The sequence below is a fragment of the Pteropus alecto genome, unplaced genomic scaffold (assembly GCF_000325575.1).
Source record: "Pteropus alecto unplaced genomic scaffold, ASM32557v1 scaffold21, whole genome shotgun sequence".
Lineage (NCBI taxonomy): Eukaryota > Metazoa > Chordata > Mammalia > Chiroptera > Pteropodidae > Pteropus > Pteropus alecto.
Window position 1 is genome coordinate 5,149,631 of NW_006436282.1, and position 20,221 is coordinate 5,169,851.

The window sequence follows — 20,221 nt, forward strand, 5'->3', positions numbered from 1 at the left end:
AACTACATCTTTTATATCTTTTCTAGCTCAGCATTGTACTTTTTATATAGGTTATTTCAAGATTTTCTTCTTAGTATAATTTCACAATCCCGTTAGTGTAGCTATTCAGTACACCTGATAGGATATGGATTTTAGTTTTTCAAGGGAAAGTTCTATTTTCAAGAACAAAAATATATGCAGTATTAGAAATCATCTTTAAGCATAATGACACAAGATAATGCCATCAGCCCAGACATAGAACTCAGTCTAATCACACTGAACATTTTGTGTCCTCTTTAAACTTTAAATTGAAAATTAATAGGGTCACAGCATTCTGCTGCTCCCTTTGCCTTTCTGTCTCTTTCACTTGTTACATAAACGAAAACCCAATGTAAGATTATGAGTAGGAAAAGTACTCTAATGAAGAAAAAAGTACGAGAGAATTTGAAGCAATGAGAGATTAAACCTGACTGAAGGACCTGGAAAAGATTCTTGGAAGAAGGAGAATTTAAGCTGGGCCTTAAGGAATGAAGACCTTAAAGGTTTTTGGCAAGAGAGAGAAATAGGGACCCTCCAGACTAGCCCATCTGTTAGCTGAATACCAATACCAGAACAACTTCTAACATTATTGCTACACAGAACAGAAGAAGCGCTCAGCTCTGTCCAGATTTCTGGCCCATAAATTTTTGAGGTATAATAAAAATAGTCATTGTTTTCAATCATAATTTTGGAGTAGTTTGTTACATATCAGTAAATAACAAGAATGCCAACCAAAGCCAAAGAGGGGAATACTTTTTTTTTTGGACGTTTGCTGAAGACAGTATTTAGTCACCCCTCCCCATCCCCCCTGCCTGCAAATATGCTACTGAATATAATTTAGAACTTCTATCAGGAAGTCTGAGTTTTGGAGAGAATTCTGGGCAGAGGAAATGACGTGAGCAAAGATAGCGGAGTAGGGAAGAAAAGGATATATGTCAGGCAGACAGTAATTCTCAAGGCATTTCTTGGGGAGTTGTGAAAGACTAGGCTAGAAAGAAAGAGTAAAGATGTGGTTTAAAGGGCCTTGAATATGAGATTGAAGAAACTGATGACAGAGCCACTGAAGACTTTTTGGAAGGAGAAGTTATTCTAGTGGAACTCTTCTTAGGACATTTTTCAGATATTTGAGGGATGAACTCAAATGTGGAGAAATTAGGGGATCGGTTTGGAAGCTATTGCAAGATGTTATGTGAGTCTGACTTGTGGTCGTTGCAGGTCGAATGAGGACTAGAAAATAAATGGGAAACGTTTAGGGTAGGGCCACTACTAACACACTCGGTACATTCTGGGCATTAAAAAGATGTCTCTTCTTCAAGACATTTTAGTTCTATCTGCTAAAAAATTGTAATATATTTATTTAATTAGAATAAGACTCTTGACTGCCATCTACTGGAAAATTGTTAAAATAAACACATCAATGATGTGAATGCTCCTTCCTGTAGATGTGGCATTCTTGTGCAGTACACAACCTGAACTGCCATGCCTGTGACTGTAGTCATGTGGGTGTGAGTGATAAGACTTGGTAACTGATTGCATTAGTTATTAGAGGGAAATGGAAGAAATTTCATGTCTGGGTAGTAGGGAAGTTGGTAAAAACATAAAAAGAACTGGAACCTATTCTTAAGGAATAGGTTCACAAAACAGAATTATTCTAAATACGGAAAATTCAAGATGCTCATAATTTTGTTCATTGATCCCAGTACTTTGCGCTTACTCACTAAGAATTTTATCTTTCCTTCTAGGATTTCAGCTTTCCCCACTTGTGACATCTGAGAATGTTGACCAATCTCTCTTCTCTTTTGGGTTCCATCCATATACTCTTCTCTTCTGTATCTTTCCCTTCTTCCTTGATCACTGCTTCTTCTCAGTCTCCTTTGCAGGCTCTTTTTTTCTCAGGTTTCCATTCTTTGCCTTTGCATACAGTGAGTGCACAATAAATATTTGTTGAATTAAACCAAGTCGCCTTTGAAAGATTAGTTTCAGGTTTACCGGGACAATGACTCATAGGCGTTACAAACTAAGGGTGTGCCAGAATTCAGAAAGTAGAAACCTATCCTAAATACAGTTCCTTGTTTCAGGATCTGTTTTCTTCACAATGGGTCACTCTTTACTGGGGAATTCTTGTACTGTTGATCTGGTCATCATTGTTAGCAGTGGCAACACCAGGAGAACAAATTATTTACATTGGCTGTGTCATACAGGTGTGTCTAATCCAGAAAATACTTTCAAACAAAATAATCAAGCTTCCCTGGCTTCTAATTTGGGAAGATGAACAGTTCCTTTTTTTTTTCTTTTCTTTTTTTAATCTCAACTCTTGTTCAAGTACATTAGTGAGGAGTTAAAGATCACATTTAAATATTTTATTGGAGGTTATATGTTAACATTCTTACCACCACCACCTCCCTGCCCCCCAAACTTACCTAGGTACTTTTGCTTTCATTTCTCATGGGGTTTGTGTGTCAAGGCAAACCCAAGAACTTTGCTTTTTTGAAACAACTTCTCAAACATTTATTGTGTGGCTGCTTTGTGCAAAGCACTGTGGGAGGCCTCGCGGAAGATACCAAGGTTTCAGATTGCTTCTGCCTTTCAGAAGAGATTGGCTTAATGGGACAAGTAGACACACATGTAACTGCTCCAGGGCAGGTGATGACAAGGGTCATAATATAGTGCAGGCAGAGCCAGGATTCCCTGTGTAAACATCACTCTTTAAGACTGTGCCACATACATGGACTTGCCATATTTCTTTTCTAAACTGCACATGTTTAACTCTTTATTTACCTGAGTTGGATTAGAAAGCGTTTTCTTCAAAGATTCTAGAGTTAAAACATACTATGATAATTAAGATTTAATGGAATTTAACCAAAAGTGCATTGAAAAACATTAATTTTAGCAGTCTTGATCTTTAAAATGCTTTTAAGTTGGCACTGTCAAACTAGAGAAAACTAGAGTGATATTAAATAAAGAAGGATCTCAGACAAGAGTTTTATGTTATGTAAGCCCAATATTTAGGAAGTAAGTATCCTAAAATTCCCTAGCCAAATTATATTTTAAAATATGTTTTGAGCACAGGAGAAAAAGTTATAAATGGCATAATAAGAAAGAATAAATATAACTCATAAATACAATGAGGTATTATTTAAAATATTGAATGGATCATTGCTGTTTAATTAAGTGCCCTTTATTCAGTTAAAACCAATGACATTCTTACAGTCATTAGAGAGCCAAAGACCGTTGGGTTTTTAGAAATTTAAAGATATTTAACATTTGAAGTTTAACCAAAAATGTTACTTTTGTTTCTTTTCAAATAATCGGTACCTTGACATTAACTCAATCTCAAAGAGTGAAATTGAACCAAGAATACACATTAAATAAAAATAAATGCTACTGAAAAATTATTTTTTGTTTAAAGCTAGTCACACAATTTTGAGTATATATTTTGTATCATAAGTAAACAATTTGGGTTTACTGACCTAATAACCTGATAATTTGCAACTCTTATTAAAGAAATGTATTCTTCTTACTAAGGTGAAATGCAACTTCTTTGTAAAGGCACAGTACCTAGTTTTCCTTTGCATTTTCATTAAAAATCTGAAACTGGAAATGAATAGTGTGTCAACCAATTTTACAAATGATAGTCAATTGGGAAGCATCTCAGATAGTGAAATAAGAGAAGTATCACCAAGATACCTAAAAAGGTTTAGAAGTACCACAGGAAATAATAAGTGAGATTCAGCTTTAGAAATGCAAGCTAATACATCTAAGAGCAAATCTGAAATCGATATTCAGTGGGGGGAAATGCTTAGTAATGCTGAAAGGGAGCCAAGGTGATATCAGACAGCAAAGTAGGTATGAGGTTGTAATGGGATATGGCAGGCACAAAGAGCCATTGCCATTTGGGGAGTAATCTTGCAAGCTCATTACAATAAAGAAGGGAAGCAGAAACCTCTTACAAGTGGACAGTATTAAGAACATGTTTGTCTTTTACCAATGTAAGGAATTCCAAACCAGTAGCCATCAATATTTTTAGTAATTTGGAAAATAGAAATTACAATGCTTAAAATAGGGAAGAACTGACCTAATTAAAAAAGACTTTAGAAATAAATATCTTCTCTTTAATTAAGTAACAAAACAATATGAAGTTATATGATGGATATAAACAATTTGTTGGAAGACAAATTTGTTTAGATTTAACTGAGACCATGGAAGCTTGGAGTAATGTGAACACTTTTGTAGGCAGTTCTCAACATATAGGCCAGTTGTGCAGGTTGCACAAGAGTGTCTGGAAAAAAAAAAGTGATGGGAACTGGATCACTTAAGGTAAGTTTGGAGTTCACTGGTAGGTGACAGTGCCAGAATTGATTGGAAGCAGCTTGTCTTAACAATGAGGTCATATTTCTAATGTTGTCTATACTGGTCAGATCACTCTGCCTCACTGTTTACAATCTATGGCTCAGAGTTTATTCTCTAGGACCACTCATATGTCTTTGCCAGGGTACCCTGCCCTTTTTCCTTCTACCTTTTTGATCTTGGCTCCTAGAATTTCTTTGACTAGTTTACATCCTATCTCTGCAACTGGCCTTCTGTTTCCTTTGAAAACACGCCTTCCCTGTCTATACCTGCTATCTTGTCTCAGCCCTGAACCTATTTGTGCTTGAGCTGTTACTGCCTGCTACTGATGACACTTCTTTGTTCTGATTCTTACTGTCATTAATTTTTTTAAAGAACACATCAAATCAGATGTTGTCTTGGCTTCTCACACTTAAATTATTGAAGCACTCTTCCTAGCCTTCTCTTCTCAAATCCAGTAAATACGCAGCTTTCCACTTATGCTAGCAAGGAAAGCATCTCATTGATCAAAAAGCCCGAACTCCTTTACCCCTCATTCATATCCTGTCTCTCACCACTTTTCTCTTTATGTATTTGTCCCTTCCAGTAGCCAAACTCTGAAGATCTTTTTTTCAAAATATTCTTTTTGTTTCTTGCATAATATTCCAGTGCTGAATAATAATATTAATACTTAATAAAATCATACCATTATCTCAGAAACTATTGACGACTCACAAAAACTTCTAATTTAGATTAAATCTCTATTTTTGACACTTTCTTATTTAAAATCATATGATAAATTAGTTGCATTGAGCAAATTTAATAATATTTATAGCTTTTGTAATAATGTTAAAGCCTTAAAAGTTGCCTTTTAAAATTGAGAATCATTTAGGTTATTGAATTGATATCTTTTATTGACGTGTCAATGACTTTTTGAGTTATCTTTGTGTCAGGGATTCGGCTAGGCCTGTACTGAGGATTATGGTTGAGGCATGGTTTTTGGCCTTACAAAACTCGCATTTCTGTTGTGGGCAATAATTTTAGTTAAATGAATGAGAAATTATGTTTCATGAATATTTATTGAGCTCTGACCCTCTGCTAGGCACTGTGCTAGGGTTTGGGGATTCAGTGTGATAAGCAAGACACATAAAATCACTGCCCACATGGCTTTCAATCAGTTGGGGAGACAGATCATTAAACAGTTAATAAAGTGGGAAGTCAAGAAGTGCTGTATACTCAGGGGCACTTACCCTAACAGATGAGTGAGCAGGAACCATAGGAGGATGGAAGTTAGGGGCGACGTCATGGAAGAGTACTGCAGAGCACAGGGTAGTTGTAGAACCAAAAGAAGGTTGATGTGAATTTAACGTAGATTCTGTTGGGGAAGTGTGAGTTCGATTGTTAGAAAAGAATGCTGGTAGCTGGAAGGAGACCTAGGATTCTTACAGGCTCATTTACTAAGCACATCTATCCATCTAAGTTTTAGGAATAAAATGCCCTACACCAAATTTTAATCTTTCTCACACTTATTATCTTAGGGATATTTTTCTGAATATTTATTAAATTCTTAACTGAGAAAGTAGTGTATATATAATATGTATTATATATGTTACGTATATTACATACACATGTAAAATAAATGGTAGAACAGTTCTCAGTTACAAGTTATTTTAATATGGAATAATAATTTAAATCAGAATTAGCCTTCTGGTCATTTTTTGGGATAGATGCATGTTAGAATACAAATATGGCAGTTAGAACCCAAAAGTAGAAATTTTCTCATTTTAATAAAATTGTGATTATGTCAGGACATCAGATTATAAAAGAGCAAATTTGCAATAAGTAGCAAAACTTGTGTTTTTTTCTTTTTCATGGTACATATGTAGTTAAATTCAATCAATTTTTTTTTTATTTTTTTCAGAGAAAGGGCAGGATATGTTTGTGGGGTGGGCGAGTGGAGGCTAAGAGGGGTGGTAACCCTCAGCCCTAGTAATCTCTCCCTCCCAAATTCAATCAATTTTTAAAAATATTTTTTACTACAAGTTATTGCTTATCACAGGCAAGCTCAACGACATACTATTTGTTACTTATATCTGCAGGCCAACAATTTATATTAGAAAATAAAACTTTTGCTGTTTAACATTAAAGTTCATCTGATTAATAAATTGATATTGCCTCAGGTTTCAAACTTTGTCGTGAATAAAATAAGTCCTCATGCAGTTTAGAAATAGTGCACCAGCTGCAAGTCCAGAAAACACTTGCTGTTGCTCACATAATGACAGAACCCCCAAAGCTGTATAATTTATAGATTCATAACCATTTCTTGTTGAATTTATTCTTCTAAATGGTGCAGGTGCTGCTTTGGTTAAAACATACAACTCTCTTCAGGCAATCTACAAGGACTCGGAGGTGCTTAATTTTTTCCCCTCGTATATTGTGAGCTGGTTAGTGTTGAGGGTAAACTCAGCACTTCACGTAAAACTCAAAGGTGTGATTGTTTAAAAATTTACCTAGTATTCCTTTTTTTCATCATTTAAATATAGATGTAATTTCCTACAGTTGTGTAATTGATCATTCAGGATCGCGACAGTTCATTTTCAACCACATTGTTCATTTATTCAAAAATATGCTCCTGCCATGTTCCAGTACAGGTCTAGATGTTGGTGATACATTGGTAAACACAACAAAAGTCCCCGCCCTCATGGAAACGTACAGTCTAGTGGAATTTATACTCTGGTGGATCCTATAAGCATTCTTGCCTACTCTGTTTTCATAGAACCTCTGGTCTGGTGAAATCTAGGCAACTATTTCAAGTTCTGTCTTTTAAAATCCTGTCACCTTAAAAAGATAGCATGAGTGTGTTGCTTCAGAGATGGCTGTTGCTATTTTTTGTGAATAGAGAACATTCCAAGAAATTAAGCTCTAAACCAAAAGTAGGATTAAACAGTTTGCATTGCTAAGCATGCTTGCTGATTTTAGGTTTCAACTCTAGAGTATTAGTAGCTAGAATTATTTCATTAATAAAGCAGCATTTTCATATAGTTTAATAAGAGGAAAAACAACTTCCCAGGAATCAGCAGCAGCTCATATAGATTCCAGAGTAAGTACTCAGCTCTGGATCATAAAAACAATAACCACCCCATCCGCCACCCCCCAGTAACAGTTTATGCTTAGTTGCCAAGTACCGTTTAAAGATCTTTACATGTATTTACTAGTCTGACCCTCAAAATAATTCTTTGAGGTAGATACTATTATTATGCCTCTGTATTACATAGGAAGAAGCTCAGACTAAATAACTTGCCCAAAGTTACAATGCTAGCAAGAGGCAGTGACATCCCAGGCAGTCTGGCTCCCAGGCTCTATGCTCTATTCCTTCTCATACTTAAATATATGCTTTCTTATTTGTCTTCTTGATTTTTCATGTTGTAATTTGCTTTCTTTCAGATATGTAAATACCAATTTGTGTAGCACACACATTGTACTCTGAATATGAAAGTCAACATACTAGCTTTTTTAATTATGATTTTCTTTTTTCATTTTAAGTCCAGCAGATAGTAACCTGGAAGTTTGTTTTGGTCCTTACTTGTGTTTGCTTGCTTATTTGTTGATTAATTAATATTTTTCTTTCTTTTTTTTTTTTTATACCTAGCACCCTGGTAAATTTATCAAATATAAAATGAAAATTTAGTCAAATTCATTGCATACAAAATTTTATTTTTCCTTACCTCTGGAAAACAGTGGAAACAGAAAAGCCGTTTTCGTTTTCCATAAAGAGCACAATTTTGCCAACCTCACGTTTGGAGCTGGATTTCCTGATTTCTCACTGCAGTATTTCTGGTTGCCTTCCCTCTCTTTGGGATTCTTGCTGGAGCAAGTCTTTCTGTCATTCTGGCTCCACACCCTGTTCTCTCACAGGCCTGTGCCGTTTGCTTCCTGGACCATCTTCTCCTGCCCTTACCTTTGTGCTCATCCTCCAGGATCAGCCGATGGCAGATTCTCTGGCAAGGCCTGTGCTCTCTGCTTGGTCTGGAAGAATTGCTGCCTTCATTGTGTTGCCTTTATTTTCTTTGCTCATTTGCTCTTTGTTTATTAAACTCCTTGAGGACAACTTTCTTTTTCTTTGTTTTTTCTTGTTTCTTTCACCGCTAAGTCCTCAGCACCTAAAACAGTGCCAGGTATACATATTAGGTGTTTGATATTTGTTGAATAAAGGCATACCTACATTCTAGCACTTACTATATTGTATTTAATAATTGTATATGTTTTTCTCCTTCCCCGATTGTAAGCTTCTCATTTTATTTGTCTTTATATTTTCCCTAATGTCTGTAACGTATTAGGTAGTCAGTAAATGTTTATTAAATTAATGAGTGAGTGATTAATTAGTACCTTTTCATCTCTGTGGTGCTGGCTGGAGATGATTAAAAGGAGGGGGCAAGACTGGGTAGTGACTAAAGAGACCAGTGCGTTGTGAATTTCTGAACTTGGAGTCAGGAAAGGAGGAGCAGGGACACCAAGACCAGTGTCCCTTTTCATTCATCTGTCCAGAAATGTAGCTTCTGCATACCTGTAATTTGCACATTTGGGCATACCAGTCAAAATGAGTCCCAGAAACTCATTTGTCTTTCTGAATTACATGCTAAGAAAAATAGTTGTAAATATAGAAACCCTCAGTGAAAACTCCATAAATGTGTGTCTGTTAGTCGGGGAGACTTAAGTGGCATTAACTTACACAAAAATCTCAAAAAAACAAGTGCCTTTCAATATTTATCTATTTATTTATTTAAGTTTTAAAAAATTTTTATTTTTTAGGCGAGGCAACCCTTGGTTGACCTCAAAGATTGCAAAGACCTTGTCAGCTTACAATCCCTTATTATTTTTTTTTATTTTTTAATTTTTTTACGCCTACAGCACCTGATCTCCCATCCAAGTACTAACCAGGCCCGACCCTGCTTAGCTTCCGAGATCAGATGAGATCGGGCTTGTTCAGGGTAGCATGGCTGTAGACTTCTGTTTTTTTAAAGATGTAGAGAACTTTAAGTATTGAATTTTAAGTTTTAGAATGAATCGTTTATGGAAAGAAGGACCTCAGAAATGCTATATAAGTTCATTACACGCGATGCGGCTGGGAGGCGGAGATACCATTATTTTCTCTTGACATCCTGTAGAGAACTTGCCTCCCTCATAGGATGGGTTTTTCCTACATATCATATGATCCCTTCACCAATCAAATGCTTGTAGAGTGCTCACTGTGTACCCAGCTAATTGTCATACTGGCCTGCTGACCTTGGCCAATCAAGTTTATTTTGGAGTCTTCCTTTTTGTTTCCATAGATAGTGGAGGGAAGTAGAGAGGGGTAGAGAGAAACACATTAATAAAGAGGAAGCAGCATGTCCTAAGACAGAGTTCTGACAGCATGGTAGGTTCTAGAAATGGTATAGCATGTTCATTATGGTTGGAACACAGGTTCCAGCAGAGGAAGAGGAATGAAATGGCACTGGCCTGGGAGAAACTGAGCTCAATGGATGAAGGTGGGTGTTGAGAGCTGTAGGTGATTTAAAGCCAGTTAGCACCATAATCATACTCCTCCCCCTTCTCCTGCCCACCACCGTTGCAACCTGTGCTGTGCTGATTGACTCAGGTACAGATTTATGATTTCCAGCCTCAGCTCAGCACTCAGGATGACTTGCCTCTCTTTTTAATTTTTCAGACTTACTCCTAATCAGCTGCTTTTTAAATTAACCATAGTGACTATTCCAAACTGGAACATCTTTTCTCAGAAACTCAACTGTCATGACCCCCTCCTTTAAAAGGATATAATAATCTATCTCCTTCATCATTTTTCCAAGGAAATAGGTAACACCTGGCTTATGCTCCCTCAGCTTGCCTCCCTCCACATCCAGACTCACCCCCATCCCAGCCATCCTTATAACCTTTCTTTCTGCCTCTGAGGCAGACCCTCCTCCAAGGCCCTTGGACTGCCCGATGCTGTGGGACCTTGCTCTATTTATCCTTTTTTTTCTTTTCTTCCTTATCACAGGCTCTTTCCTTTTAGCTTATAAAATTCTCAAATCTCTTGTAGCCTTAAGATTCTGTTCTTTGACTTTTCTTTTTCCTCAGGATGTCCTCTGTTTCTCCTTATTTAAGCAAGGGAAAGGGTCAGAGTATTTAGAAATATGGCTCTGACTGTGATGTGGAAGAGAAAGTCAAGGAGGGCAGATATTTGAGGGAAAAGCTCAGTGAGGATGGTGCCGAGTTAAAGTGGTGGCCATGGAGAGGAGCAGACAAGTTTTGAGAGGTGTCAAGGAGAGAAAATTGGCCAGACTTTGGAAGTGCTCTTGGGGCATTCAGTTGGAGAAATCAAGTAAGCAGTTGGAAGTATGGGAAGTGTGGTCTGTAGCTCAAGAAAGTGTGCTTTAGAAATAACTTTAGTAGTCAAAGGCATATTGGTCTGTCTTGAGTTATACTGCTGGATAAGCTCTCCTAGAGGTGGAGTGAGAAGAGAATACAGGCAGACGACGGAGATATTGTGGGTTCGGTTCTGCGCCACCATAACAAAGCGAGTCCTGTGATAAAGCCAGTCATAATTTTTTCGTTGGTAGAGGGTCTTGCCTTCAGTTTGTAAAAAAAAAACAAACAAACAAAAAAAAAAAACAAAGCCTGTGAAACCCAATAAAGCAAAGTGCAATGAAACGAGGTGTGTCTTGTAACCTAGGTGAATAAGAGACTAGGTAGAATATGAAGAACCTGTGAAGGAGACTGAGAACAAATGGTCAGAGAGAAAGAAGGCAAGAAAGACGTTTCTGTGCAAGGATAATTTTTGTTAGATTTTTTTTTCTAGCTCCTTGAGGACGAAGATATTTGTATGACCAGCTTCTAGCCAAACCTGGCAAAATCGTGTAGACTTAATAAATATCTAACACGTACCATTATTGACAGGGCTCAGTGGAAACAAAGAGTCTTCACTTGATGTTAACTTCCATTGCCTGAAATCACATATTGCTAGTGTTCCTGGAAAGAATGGGTTTGTAAATCAGATAGTTTGGAAACATAAAGTGTCAATAGGAGACACATGGAAAGGCTGGTGACCAGCACAGTTGTGTGTGCAATCACTGCAGCGGCCACAGATTGTTGTTTTCAGTAGAAACCTACTTGTCGATGTGGGCGATATCGATTGCTATTTGTATTAGAGAGGAATCATTGGTAGCTTCATGCCAGAAGTTTTGCCATCAAAATGGGGGTTCACAAATCTGAATATTTTCTTGTTTTTATCTCCATAACGTTTGATCGCATTTAAGTTCCATTGCAACACTCTAGTCGTGAGTCAGAATTGAAAGCTGTTCTAAACTAGATTATAGCCTTATGTTTCCACAAAATATCTTCTTGGGTGCAGGGGTAGAAATTTACAGCAATCAGAGAATTCATCCAAATGAATTCTTAGACCAGCGTGGCCTCACATTAGCTATGGCCAAGGTGAGGGTCCATTTAGGGTCTCCATGGAAGATGGGGAAGAGGTGGGCAGTGCCCCAGGAGCTGTACAACAGGGCCCATTGGAGGTGTGCAGAGACAGTCTTAAAACTTCTATTTATAAATTATTTTTATTCCATCCTTAACGAACCATTTATTTTTGCATATGTTTTAGAATGTGTATTAGATATTAGTACAGTGCTCTGTTTGTAAATAAGTAAATTATACATTTATATAAATATAGGGGAGATGTGATCAAACATTTTTTAATAAGTGTTTGAGAATATACTTTGGAGATCACATTTAAACCATAAATGTTGTTTGAGCTAGTGATTAAATTGGGAACATTTAGAAGTTTCTTAACAATAATTTTAGCTTTTAATCAGATTCCTAGTGTTTTAGTTGCAAATGCAGATGTGTGACTTGACCTTAATTCCACAGTATGGATTTTAACCAAGAGCATTAAAACTCAAGTTCAAAACCATTTGTTGTAGTTTTTGTGAACACTGCAGCTTTCTCATGAACCACCTAATGCCTGCCTCTCCACATACGGTATGTTCTTTACAGTCATCCTTTAGTCACAGGCAGTTTAAGCTGTTAAATAGCATCTTGCTTTAAAAGGTAGGCTGATGGCGTTTCTATCTTCTGGTACATCTGGTAAGTTAATATATACAGTCTCTGTGAGTATCCTGCAGGGACCTGTTTTTACATGCATACAGGGACGTTTATGTAGAAATCAAAGGCCATGAATCAGAAGAACACAACTCTTGTTTCTAGTGTACTGGAGGCTTAAAAAAATTGGCTTTGAAAAATTGAGAGTAGTGTGGTTTGTTTTTATTGTGGAACCGATCAGGAAGAACAATTTACAGTCATTGCCATTCTTCACAGCTGAATGGAGTAGAGGTGCCTGCCTCGTGAAATGGAGCAGCTGCACCGTTTTCTCTGGGCTCACAAAAACATTCGCTTTTTAATCAAGAACTTTAGATGGTGGGGTACAGTTTGTTTTCATGATGGAAGTGGTCAGTTGTGCCTTACCAGACAGCTGTAGTGTAATTAAGAAAAACTGTGTGAAAGTGGATTAAATATAACAGAAGCAGCCCTTTAAAAAGGCTGGAGCGGGGGTTGGGGGTTCACCTTAAATTTAGTCTTTGTTTCCTTTAGTGCTTAAAAGCAGAAATATCACTAATTCTGGTCTACTAGATTTTGCTGTTTCACAATATCATTTAGTTCTTGGAAATATAAGATGCTCTACTACAGAATAATTGGTTTTGTAACCAGTGCCAACTAAAAAGTACAGGTTGTAGGATGATTTAGCTTGTGAGAGGTCTGCTTTCACAGTTATATTTACGTTAACTCATGCATTTAAAAAATTAGTGATCTTTTGTAGAAAAAAAATATGAGGCTGCTTTTTGGACTTGCTTTGTATATAATTTGCAATATTAGGAGAAGTATCTGTTTTTTAAGACCAGAAACTATGAGAGTTCATGAAAATTACAGTTTTTTTGATAAATTTTTAAATGATTTAGTCAAATAATAATGAAATAATCTGGTGACGTGTTGATTTGTTGTAGTTCAATGTGGAACATTAGGCTGTCAATTGCTTTGAAAAGCGTATACTTATTTTATGCAGTGGACTTTGAAATAAGAATAGAAATGCCTTAATTTGCATCACAGTCTACAGTAGCAAAATAACTGTTACAAGGTCAGAGGGAGCTGAATTAAAAAAAAAAAAACAAAAAACTGTTGTATTCACAAGTAACCAAGACTCTTACCACTCACCCATTGTAAGTTTTTATACTGATTGCCCAACACACTAAAAACCAAAATTTTCACCCGAGGCAAAATAAAGGCGCTAGGTTTAGGTTTGCCCTAAGAATTTATCATACATTGATGATTTTCTAGGGGAGACTCTTGGGCTTTACTTCAGTTAGGGGAATTTGGAAAGCTGGATGGAGGGAGAAGGGTGGGCAGGAATTGTAGCCCCAAAGCTCTAGCAGGTTCCAGTCTTGCAGCCCTACATTAGGTGTTTTCCAGAACCCGAACTGTCATTTCCTTCACTCTGTGATGGCTGCTCTCTCCTGATTCCTTGTGTCTTTCTTCACCAGAGCCTGAAGAAAACACTGAGAATCGGGCATGAATTCATTCTAAATGGCAAAGCATGGCTGCAGCTTGAGAGTTCATTTTTCTGTTTGCAAACTGAGCCTTCATGTGCCCCCAAACTCTTCTGCAGACTCTTCCCTCTACAAAGTATGAGCAAAGTTGGGTTTAGGAATGTGAATGGAGGAGAGCGTGGGGTGGATTGGAAAGGTAGAATAGCAATTAAGGAACTTTCAGAAGTCCAGGTTTTAAGAATGGTGATGAAGAGCATTGAAGACAGAGAGCAGCATGATGCAGTCAGGAAATTACTGGAAATTCTGATTACTGGAATTAGAATCAAAAGATCTGGATTCAAGTCCCAGCTAGCAGAGCATTTTGGGAAAGCCATTCTCTCACTTTCTGTTTCTTCATGTATAAAGTGGAACTGCAATTCCTGTTCTACATACCAAACAGGTTGTGAGTCTTAGAAAAGAGAGCGCAAGTGCTGTAGGTAGCGAAGTCCTGCAGTGTAATTATGGAACGACAATCCAATTGTGTCTTTCTTTTTGGAACTCTTGGCAGCCAAGGAAAGGGAATATAGGAAATATTAAAATTTACAAACATATTCGTTCTCTAGGAGTGCTGTCAGAGCTCCTTGATAAGCCCATTATTTATCTCTATTCAATTCCCAAGCCACCACTTCCCTCACAACACCAATTTTAAACCCGTTTATACTCCTCAAGAACTCCCCCTCCTTTCTTAATCTCAGTAGATCAATGCCTCCCTTACTTTGCCAGGAAGGTTGAGCCAGGTCCTTGTGTTTCCCTAGCCACCATCTCTAAACGTCTCTGCTTTTATCCAATTTTCTTCTCACTTTCTGTCTCCTTGCAAAAGGTAAACTGTGGTCTTAACAAATTCTCATCCTACCTCATCTCAAACCTTGCTTCATCAATTATCTAATATCTTTCTGTGTTCTTTTAATCTCTGTTTACCTGGTCCTTCTCCTTAGTCAAGAAACTCTTTGAGTTCAGTGTCCTATGTGTTTCTTTCATTTTCATTGCCGAAATTTTCAAAAGAGTGATTTAAAGCTTTTATTCTTTACCATCCATGCTTTCTTTTGATCCACTTCAATCTGGCTTCTGTCTGTCATTGTCTTGAAACCGATGTCTCAAAGACCACCACCGACCTCATTTTGTTAAATCCAGCGACTATTACTCTGTTTGCTTCCATTGGTCCTCATGCAACGCTCCATAAAGACTCTGACAGCTTTAACTCTTTTATTTGCAGCCATCTCCCTCTTTGGCTTCTGTGTGTCAGTACATTGCTTGTTCTCTTCCAACTCTCTCACTGACTGCTTTTCTCTTTGCTTCAGGCCCTAAGAGCAGATGTTCCCTAGGATTCTGTACAAGGCTCATATAATATATAAATATTAATTCAAATTGGGTAATAGACCTAAATATAAAACTTAAGTCTTTAAGACTGATAAATGAAAATGTAGGGGAAAATCTTTGTGACCTTGGATGAAGATTTCTTAAATATAACAGAAAAAAATCATGATCCATAAAAGAAAAAAAATCGGTAAATTGGACTTCATCAAAATTTTCTGCTTTCTTTCAAAAGCAGTGCCTTTTAGCACTGCTAAGAAGATGGAAAAAGCCTCAGATTGAGAGAAAATATTTACAAAACACATATTTGATAAAGGACTTTATCCAGAATATAAAGAACTCTCAAGACTCAGTGATAAGAAACAGCCTCATTTTAAAAAACGGGCAAAAGATTTGAATAGATACTTCATCAAAGAATATATATAGATGGCAAGCAAGCACACACATGTGGTCAACATCATTAGTTATGAAGGAAATGTAAATTAAAACCACAGTGAGATACTACTACACCCACTAGAATGGCTAAAATCAAAACTGATCCAAATGTTGGTGAGGATATGGAGGAATTGGAACTTGCATGTATTGCTGGCGGGAATGTAAAATACAGCCGTTTTGGAAGTTTTACAGTTTTTTAAAATAGTTAAACATATACCTACTATATGACCCGTCCATTCCTCTCTTATGTATTTATGCAAGAGAAATGAAATTACATGCTGTATGATTCTGGAAAATGCAACCCTGTGGGTATGGAAAGCAAAGTGGTTGCTTGGGGATGAGATTGTGGTTTAGGAAAAATGGATTACAAAGGAACAGGAGGAAATCTTTTGGGGTGATAGATAGATTCATTATGTTGATTGTGATGATGCTTTCACAAATGTATACAGATGTCAAAACTGATCAAATCCAACACTTGAAAATGTGCAGTTTGTTATGCATTAATTATACTGTCATGAAACTATAAAAAAACCTCATATAACTACACACTGAAAAGGATAAATATTACAACATGTAAATTATCTCTCAATAACCCTGACTTAAAAAGAGCATATGGGAACATGAAATATGGGCACTGAGGTTGCAAAAGCTTATTAAAAGCTAATCTCAAAAGATTACATACAGTATGATTCCTTTTATATAATATTCCATTTATATGATATTCTCAAATGGCAAAGTTTTAGAGATAGAGAACAGATTAGTGGTTGGGGATGGTTATCATGGGGAAAACTAGGTGAAATATTCACAGGAATTTTTATTTTTTGCAACTATATAATAAATAAATGTTATATATATTATAAATATCTCAAAATCAAATTTTCTTTTAATAAATGCCTTTTATAAATTATTGTGTTCTCTAAGGTAACACAAAGATAGCATGCCAAAAAAATCATCATTTTTTTTATATCTTAATGGTTACCATGTAAACATTAGTATGCTGTCATAGAGATGATTAGAACTTAACTGCATTGTTGTAGATAGAAGACATAGCAAGAATCGTTTTCCAATTTCTGCTTCACCATCTAAACATTTAATACCTTAACTTTTCTTCCCAGAGATTTTTACTTAAAATTTTCTGACTAGATAACATATACAATTGGTTCACATGCACACGGAAAGGGATACACTAAAAGTCTTCCTCCAACATCTGTCTTCCATCTGCACAGTTCACACTCCCCTGAAATTATGCAACTATTATTAATTTCTTGTATATCCTCTCAGAATTTCTTTATGTATATATAAGCAAATGCAAATATATCTTTTTACCCTTCTCCCTGCTTTTACACAAAAGGTAGTTTACTGAATATTTTGTACCATACATTTTTCACTTAATGATGTATCTCAAGAAATTTCCCAGGTGGTACATAGAGAGCTTCTTAATTCGTTTTCTTTTGACAGTTGCATAATATTCCATTGTGTGGTCATGCCGTACTTTATCGACTGCTCCCCTATCTATTGACATTTAGGTTATCTCCAGACTTCCACTTTTGTAAACAATACTGCAGTGTATATCCTTGTACATGTGACATTTCCCACTGGAACAAATATATGTGAATATACAAAATTGCCAATATTGACTTTTTAACTAGAAAACATTTTATGTGGTTCAACCTAAAATCTGCAGAATACATTTTCAGGTATATAGTTACTCAAGACAAAGTATTTTGTGTCCTTTTGGTCTACCGCCAGATATGCATGATAACTTGATGCTTAAAGAGAGTGGAGAACCTTCATTTAAATGTTTTGTTCAGTATAGGTAAGGGAGAAATACCTGTGCACACACAGGGATATTTCTCAAAGTCCTTTGCTAGTAACTTTATTCAGTAACATGTCTAGCTCTAGCCCTCATCCAGGTCTGTCAGGCTTCTTTGCCTCTTGATGAAAGCCTTTACTTTCTCCTTATTAACAGAACTAAGAATAGAGCTCCGAGACCCTTTACTTTTCCCAAGGGAGCATTGAAGAAAATATATCTTTTTTATTTGCTCCTCCTTTCATCTTTGCAATTATCGCAGCTTTAATATTACTACATAATATGTCTTATACAATATACAGGTTCTCTGAAAAAGGCTGGCTTTTTATACACATGGCAAATAGATGGAGTAGGTTCTTCTATAGAATGAACCAACTAATCGGAGTCTTGGCTTCTTCAACACTGGTCATCTGTGTGTGTGTGTGTGTGTGTGTGTGTGAGAGAGAGAGAGAGAGAGAGAGAGAGAGAGAGAGAGAGAGAGAGAGAGGAATAGAAAGTAAATATGGCAAAATTTAACAATTTGTGAACTTACGTGAAGGGCGAATAATCTAGAATGTTCATTGTACTATTCTTTGAAATTTCCTATAGACATAACATTTTTCAAATTAAAAAGCTGAGAGAAAGCATATTCTTTAATTAGATTATTTACTGTGTATTAGGACTGTGTTTATCACCTATTATGTTTTTGGTTTTTGTTATTTCTAGATCTGCAGACATCTTAGAAACTCTGTTCCCAGTTCAAAAAAAAAAAAAGCGATGATAGAAATTTATAAGTATTGAGGTTTTCCTCTGTGCCACATGTTGGGCTAAGCATTTTATTTGAATGATCTTATTAAGCCTCTTATCTAGTTTTTATTATCGTCATCATATTTTAGATGAGGCCACTCGGGCACAGCAAGGTTAAATTACTTGCCTCAAGTCACACAGCTAGAATGTGGTAGAAATACTGTTCGACCCCAGACTTGCTGTCCTTGTACTTGACCTGTTCTTCACTTGAATTTGTCTTTATTTTGGCCTGAAGTATTTTAAAGTGAGAGGCTATCCTCTGGCTAAAACTCTTATAACAACAACCCAATCAAGATACTATGATAATCTGAAGGCCTCCTGCAAAACTATAAATGGATATACACAGAGGGGAAAATGGACACGTCCCTTGACACATTAATTTGCAAAGCTGTATGAAAAAGAACTGCTTTGTGTACATATTGTATTCAAAAACATCCTGTTCCTTTTCTAAGTTGCTTATTTTTGTATATATTTACCAGCCTGCTGAAGGGAAATTATTGCTTTTTCTGATTATTTCCAGTACCTTTCCCTCTCTACTGACTCTTCCATCAGAACTTAAACAGGTTCAAACTTTTCCTTTGTAAAACCATCCCCCTTTACTCCACATACTCTCAAGCCACCACCATCTCTGCTTCTTCGAACCAAGCTTTTCTAACAAATTACTCTTACAAGATACCAGGCACTCTTTTTCTGTCTCTTACTAATTCACCTTAATTCGCCCCAATCTCCCAACTTACACCCCCAACTTTCTGTTTTCTTTCTACTATATTTTATGCACAATTTTGTAGAGTGACTTTTTTTCTACTTTAATATTATGGACATTTTTCCATGTCATTAATTTTGAAAAACTTTTTACTGATGAATAGCATACGTACAGAAACATGTACTAGCGTTTTCAGTAACTTTTCATAAAATGTCATTAGCATCCCAATCAAGAAATAGAAATTCAGAATCCTAGAATCTCCTCCCAACCCATACCTTTTAGTCACTTCACTCAACTCCCCAAAAGTATTCTGAGTTTTAACAACATAGATTATTATATGTGTATGGAATGTATGTAAATAGAATCATATAGTGTGTACATTTTGTGTCTTGCTCTTTCACTAAAATGTTTGTGAGATTCACCTATATTGTTATGTGCAGTTATAGTTAATTATTCTCTTTGTTATACAATATTCTATTGTGTGACTATAAATGTTTTGAACATATAATGTTAATGGCTGTGTATTATTCCATTTATGGATTTACCGTATTAATTTATTAATTTGTTTTTTGTTAGGTTTTCACTATTAGAAATTACCGTATAATGGATATTTTTATGTAAATACTTAAAATAATTTCCGACCTCTCCTTAGAAGAAATTCTAGAAGTGCATTTGCGGGCTAAAAGGATATCAACTCTTTCTTGATACAGATTGCCAAATTGCTTTCTAGAAAGATTATACCAGTTTACGTTCCTATTAACACAGTACCTGACACATAGGTATTTAATAAAATTATATTGACTTGTACTGAATATATTAAATTTTTTTTTATATCCTAGGATCTGTTTCTGAGTTTTTGTGTCATTGATCTGTTTTCTTTCTAGTTCATTAGTTTTAATTAACTTAGATTTTTGAAAATTTAGTAGTGTATAGGGCAGAACATCCTCCCCCATTCTTTTTCAAAAATTATCTGATCTTTTAAAATTTTTACTAGAACTTTAAAATATGTTGCCAAATTCAGGGGAAAAAAAAGTGGGGATTTATTTGGAATTACCTTATTGGTATTTCTATACATTTATGTGGGAAGAATTGACATATTTATATGTAGATAATTCTATCCAGAAATGAGTCTCCAATTATTCAAGTATTTTTAATGTGCCTCAGTAAAATTTTATAGGTTTATTCATACAGCACCTGGTTTAAAAAAATTATTTCCAA

The 20,221-nt window shown here is 36.0% G+C and overlaps 1 protein-coding gene and 1 pseudogene across 4 annotated transcripts in view; one reads left to right on the forward strand and one right to left on the reverse strand.

Annotated features, from left to right (window-relative positions):
• Positions 1 to 20,221, forward strand: part of UMAD1 (UBAP1-MVB12-associated (UMA) domain containing 1) — a 184,040-nt gene that overhangs the window by 93,654 nt on the left and 70,165 nt on the right. The gene's annotated exons all lie outside the window — the stretch shown is intronic.
• Positions 9,244 to 9,349, reverse strand: LOC112479892 (annotated as a pseudogene).